Here is a 6,739-nt window from a genome sequence, read left to right as displayed (position 1 = left end):
TAATACCAGCTTTAGAATTCAACGTGAGTTCTGTGAATCAGACTAGAGTTAAAGCCCCCACTCTTTGGCTGGACAGGTGGGCTAGACACACCAGAACACAGATTCCTAATTCATACAATGGGCATGATATTTTTATGTCACAGGATGTCTGCAGAGATGAAGCCACATGCACATGGCATCACTCACGTCTTGGAATGCATGAAGTGCCTGGTAAGTATAACAATTGTAATTACAGTGAGTGTAAGCTAATGAGTTTTAGCTCACTGACCATATAAGATTTTGTTGTTACAGAACCTATTCCGTTATGCAAACAAATTTCAACATTATTAACAGACAGTTAAGCAAAAGAGAAAAATCACGCATCACTCTCCCAACCGTCGACAATTTTCGCTTTTTGCATATTATCCCCTTGACTTTGTAAATGAGTACTTATTTTGCATGCCTGCAATCAGTATTCATGCAAATTTTGTGTCCTGCCCTTTATCAACAAACACGTTATAAACAGTTTCCATGTTTCTGCATATCCTTGATTATTACCATTTTTTTGCAGCTGTATAGTCTTGTGCTGACTAGAGCAGCCATGGTTTTCTTAACCATCTCACTGCTTGCAGAAAATGAAAGAGAAGAATCCCAGTGGCCTGCCTGGGGGCTTTTTCACCTACTGAATTATGTTCTTTAGAGCAATTCCCGGAAGGAAGCGGGCTTAGTGGGTCAAAAGATAGCACTACTCTCCAGGCTCTTGCTGCGTCTTCACTTGGTTGTTTTGCAGACTTGCACACTGCTTCCAAAGACTCGCCAGCACAGATTTTCCCCAGCCTTGCCAGCGCTGGATGATGATGTCTGTTAAATTCTGCTAATTTAATCAGTCTGAAATGCTACCCTGATTCAGCTTTCATTTCCATCTCTTTGATCACAAACAGTTTGAACTATTTTCCAAGTGTCTGTTTGCTCTCTTCCTATCCAACTGGGTGAAGCGGCCGGCCATATCCCTCACCTCTTTGTCCATTGAAGTCTTTCGATTCATGTGCTAGATTCCAATGAGCGCCTCAGAGTCCACAGACAGGAATCCTTGGCGAGCCAAATTCGGCCCCTGAGGTTTTTGAGCAGAATGATGCATGAGCAAGACTACACCTTCGGAAGATTAATTCTCTGATTAATTGAGGAAAATGGACTGAGAGGCAGAGACATCTGTCAGCAGGATATTGTAACGGGCGTGGACTGAGCAGTGGTTCTTCTCTTCATGCCTATCCTACAATTCCCCCTCTCCCATGAACTCGCCCTCCCTTGAAAATCCAGTGGAACCGAGAGAGAAAGAATTACTCTGCTCTCCCTCACTACATAACTAAAGAAAGTCTCTCGCAAAGAGGAGGATCCCAGAGATGCCAAAATGCCCAGCCATATGCGACACCTTCAAAAAGGTAATAGAAAGATGTGTGGTTATACCAATACAGATGTTGGACTCATGGGTTTTTTTTGTTTTGTTTTGTTTTGTTTGCTCTCTAATGTGGTCCCCAGACTAAAAATTTCCAAGGCAACCCATCTAACAAACACCACAAGCAGGACTTCTACGCACTGCCGCACCTCCAGTTTAATTTTTTCACCCTCTGATAGATACCAGCATAACCCGGACACCAGCAGAATGTATGTGTGACACGGAAATGTCAGCGTCATTGACAGGACTCACTTCTGCGTGCATGAAATAAGTAGAATGAGAGAAAATGTGAACTCTGAACTAGGCAAGTCAACAAGTCTACATGGTCTAAGGAGACAAGAGGCCTTCATCCAAGAGGGACTCCAGTCAGTGCAGTGGGGCCCAACTTTTGAATTAATGCGCTTCTAGGAAGCCAAATTTTGACTGAGGCTCAGCACAGCACAGGGCTCAAGGAAAGAAAGACAGGTTACTATGTACTGAGGTTGCTCAGCATGTTGCTGTTTGGTGAAGTCATGTGACTTCTTGGCATAGCTGAACCTAAAATGAACAGAGTTGAGGTGCAAATAGAAATACTATTAACGTAGGCTGGGAGGTCTCTCCTTGCACAGCAGTTACAGCAGTCAGGACTGGCCCCTCGAAGTAACCCTTTGCTTCCCGAGCTACGGGCACCATTCCTGCATTTTTACAAAGAAACCTGATACTAGAAATCTGGATTCAAATTTAGAATGGATTGATTCCACAAGGTTCTATGCAGAATTATACCATGCCCTCATCTCTTCCCAACTATAATTTTACCCCTAACAAGAGTCCTCAGGGCCAAGCACATAAATACACATATCTCAGATCTGTGGTCCATGAGCATTCTTTCTAATGCATCCCACCCTCCCGGAGCCAAGCGTCTATTATATGGGAACATATGTAACAGAAAGGCGAGTTGGAGGAAAGAAAGGCTCATAAGTATCCTCAAAGGAGAGTTGGGCCACTTGAGGAAAAGCTCTGTAGTCCCTAGCACCACAATGAGGATACAGGCTCTAGGACGGCAAGTCTCTGAGGCCTTAGGTGATTCTTATCTCATGAATGGATATTGCCTGGAGGAAGTATGGAACTTGAGGCAAGACTCTTCCGACACAAGTACAAGATGACTCCAGTTTCTTCCAGTTTGTGTTTCCTCTGCCAAAAGGACTACAAACAAACCTCCCCGCAGAGTTTCTCTAGGTCACCCAGTGCACAGAAGTTAGTGGCCTGAAATAAGTAGTGAAACACAGTGAGGACCACAAGCAACTTGAATTGAGTTTTCTGGAACTAGAGTTACAGGTACTTGCTAGCCACTGTGTGGATGCTGGGAACCCAGCCCTGGTCCTCTGCCTGAACGAAGGTTTTTAACCTCCAAATCACCTCTCAGGGTCCCAAACTAATATAGCTTGGGGTTTTTTTTCTTCTTCAATTTAGAAAGGTCTGTTTTGGTGTCTTGTCTGCCACAAGACTGGCAGAGCAGGGCATGATCCTCAAGGAGAGGCTGCAGATGCATCTTGAAGATGATGCAGTGCATGTGGTCATGGACCAGTTCAGTGTGCTGCAGGGAAACGCCCACCAGTCCTGCGTGGTGGATAGTGAGAGAGCTCAGAACCCTGCCATGAGGTTCCACAGACTCCCTGTACAAATCCTGATCATCTACTGGAGCCCATACACCACCCTCCACCCAGAGCTGGGAAAGTAAGAGCAACGTGGACCTTGGCTGATGGACTCCAGGGTCAGTAGCGTCCATCCCCGAAGTCCCAGGGAACCCGGAGTGCTGGAAAGCCAGGCTCTTAGGAACTCCCGCTCCATGATGTTCACTTCAGCAGTGGGGGAACTGAAGCCCTGAGAGGCCATCCCGGTTACACTGACAGGCAGAATCGAGGCTGAACTTCTGGTTCCGGTTGGGAATCCTGCCATCACACTGGGCAACCTTGGCCTGCGCGGAGAGATGGTAGCAACGTGGGGAGGCCATCATGACTAAGGACTCACAACCTAGCACTGCCCTTTGCTCCTGATGAACTTAGGTTCTAACACTGCTTTTTACCCATAAACTACAGAATCTAGTCTCTGGGTCATTCTAGGCTACACTATTTAGCATTGTTGAGCATGGGATCAGAGACTCTGTTAGATTTTTTAATGCTTTATCTCATTTAATCCTCAAACAACTCTCGGATCTGGAAACCAACTTTTTCCTCTCCCGTTTTCTGCTTGAGAAGCCTGGAGGCTCGGGAAAGTTCAGCCACTTGGTGAACGTCATCTGCTTCGTGAATTGTGGAGAGAGGCCTAGACGGGCCCTAGACAGAGCCGCTGTGTTTGTGACCCCTGAGCAATCTCAAAATATACATTTACTAAACAGTGTTCTAATGTTGAAGGTGCCAAACGGGAGGTATTTAGGAGGGGGTGGGGGAGACTGTCAACTTACTAAATGGAACCACCAGAGAGATTAGGGGCCCCAGGGACACAATGAGAATACTCAATGGACAGCATATTATGTGAGTCTGTGCTAATATGCCACCTCCTTGTGCGAGTCCTTCTAGAAGCCTGCTTTTCTCCAGACACTTGATGGGGGCGGGGGTGGGGTGGGGTGGGGATAGTCTATATTCATCAACCCCTTTTCTAGAGATCTTTGGCTTCCACTAGAACTGCAGCTCCATATAGAGCCACCAGAGGGCGGGCCAGCTCTGTGGCCAAGAAGGACCCAGAGCCCGGCCAACTGTCTAGGCAGAGATGGGCCTACATGACCAGGCCAGTCCCCAATTATACTGTGCCATCAGTCTACTCCTTGGGATCTCCAAACATTTCACTACCAAAAAAAAATAAATAAATAAATAAAAATTAAAAAAAAAAAACCATCACGGGGTTTGCTTCTAGTGGGTCAGCCCTTATCAAAAACAAAAAACAAAAAACAAAAAAAAAAAAAAACAAAAAAAAAAAACAAAACGATGACCTCGGGAACAGCAATGAGGCCAGCTTGCCTTGGGAGCCGGTGACTTTATGTAGCCTGAAGAGTGTTACATTCTCTATTTACAAATGAGTAAAGGAGGCGTAAGGAAGACAGTGAATGAGCCGGGTACTTAAGAGAAAGCTGGTGCTCAAATCCAGAGAGAGTTGTCAGAGAGTGCAAGGAGAGGGGACCCCCAAATGTAAATATCTGGAGAAGCAGGAGGTGGGAATAGCCCTCAGGGAAATCCAAATGCACAGTAGGATTCTGGGAAAGCGCTACTAGCCACCCGCCCACCCACCAGCCAGCGGCCCAACAGCCTTGCTCAGCACCTGTTGGACACAGTATGAGAAGCATTTCCTGCCCTCAAAACGCTGGCAGTCTAGAGAAGGGAGTGGTGAGTCAACAGATAACCATGGGAAACCCGAACACCTGTACGAGGCGGTGGCTTACAGAGCTTGTGACTGTCTAGGGAATCCCAACTTGGGCTGATGGAGAGGCTGGAGCTGAAGACCCTCTTCCGCACTCAGCTCATCCCAGGACGGGGCTCCCGTCCAAGCTTCGGTTGCCTGCCTGTGCTGGGGGCCAGTGTCCCCTCCCACCCCTCTCAGAAGAGCCGAGGCCCAGGGAGTCGATGAGGCACACCTGAGTCAGCCCGCCGCCCACACGCCCCTCAGCGTCTGTCTCCGCATCTTGTGATATTTCGCTCCCCGGGAGCCAGCCCCATTGCGCTCCGGAGGCAGCTCGGCAAACAAACCCAGCGACAGATTGTGCCGCGGCTCATTCCGGGGAAGAACGCCAAATCCCACCCTGCTACCCCCAACACTCCCTCCCCTCCGCCCCCTCCAGCACTAACCACCAACCCCCCCCCCCCGTGCGCGCTCCAGGCGCGGGCCCTGCACAGGGTAGGACCCAGGGAAAATCAGGGCTCTATTCCAGAGAAAGGAGACCCAAATATGACCCTTTCTGTTTCTACCTGACCTGGAAAAGAGAAAAGCGAGAGAAAAAATTCAGGGCCTGCCAAGCTGCGAGCCCTGGAAGCAACGAAAGATAGAACCAGCAGGGGGCACTCCAGCGCGGGGTGCAAGAGTCTGGGAGCAGCCGTCACCACCAGCACCACCACCATCACCACCACCCGGCCAAGAAACAAGATGAAAGAGGGGAAGGGGAAGGGAGTGGAGACAAAGAAGAGGCTAGGACTCACACACACACACACAGAGAGAGAGAGAGAGAGAGAGAGAGAGAGAGAGAGAGAGAGAGAGAGAGAGAAGGCGGCACACAAGAGAATAGAGATGGGAATCATAAATATGAACGAGAGTTGGAGGAGAAAAATGAGAGAAATCGAACGAGTGCGAGAGAAGAATAACAGATTATAAAGGGGCGTGGAGTGAATGGGGAGAATGAGACTAGCGTTTACAAAGCGCCGACTGTTGCCGAGCACAGCGTTGGACCCAGGCACAGGTCTGAAGAGGAGTCGGTGCCTGGACTAAGGCTTCCTCCGCCCCGCTCGCAGGAGGAACGCTTCCACGCTGTCGCAGGCAGGGTCCGACTGTGTCCAGATGGCCCTGGCACCCGCCGCCGTACGTACGCACCACTGCAGCAATCCCCAGCCCCGCCCGCGCCGCTTGGCGACGGTCCCCGAAGTGACTCCCCCAAGTATCCGTCACACAGTGGTTATCAAAATCTGACTAGTAGGCACCTTGGACTGACCGAGACTGGGGCAAACGACGTTGAGGATTTTAAAATAAGGCGCTGAGGTCAGGGATTGGCTGATACCGCCAGGATAGAGGCGTCTAAGGCCCCTATGAGGCCCCTATCCGCCCCTCTGTAAGAGGGTTAGAAGTTCCTGTGAACCGGGAGTCGGCTGCCACTTTTGGGTCCTCTTCTGCCCTCTGGCGAGAGATAAGAAACCATACCCTTTGGGACATATCACGTAAATACACACGCGCGCGCGTTCACACACACACACACACACACACACACACACACACACACAATCCGCACGCACGCCCAAACTTACACCCATTTGTAAAAGCTTTAAGGTACATACAACACACCCGGACATTTATTCCCTTCGCATCCCATCCCAGACTCGCGCGCGCAGAATTTCACACAGCCCGCGCGTGGCCCACCGGCGCAGAAAGCAGCGAGCACACTGTCGTACTCCCGCCAAGGTGCCCAACACGGATAAAAGGGCCGCACTCAGCTACACCTGGGCAAGCGTGTGCGCGGGCGGGCACGCGCACATACACTTGCTCACACAAACTCCTCTACACACCGGCCCTACAGCTATTCAAGCCGCCCTGAGAGTCTGGGAACCAAAGAGAACGTGAAATCTTGGAGTCTTT

Source organism: Apodemus sylvaticus, chromosome 5, assembly GCF_947179515.1.
Source record: "Apodemus sylvaticus chromosome 5, mApoSyl1.1, whole genome shotgun sequence".
Lineage (NCBI taxonomy): Eukaryota > Metazoa > Chordata > Mammalia > Rodentia > Muridae > Apodemus > Apodemus sylvaticus.
The sequence above is the reverse complement of the archived record's forward strand: the minus strand, read 5'-3'. Positions refer to the sequence as shown.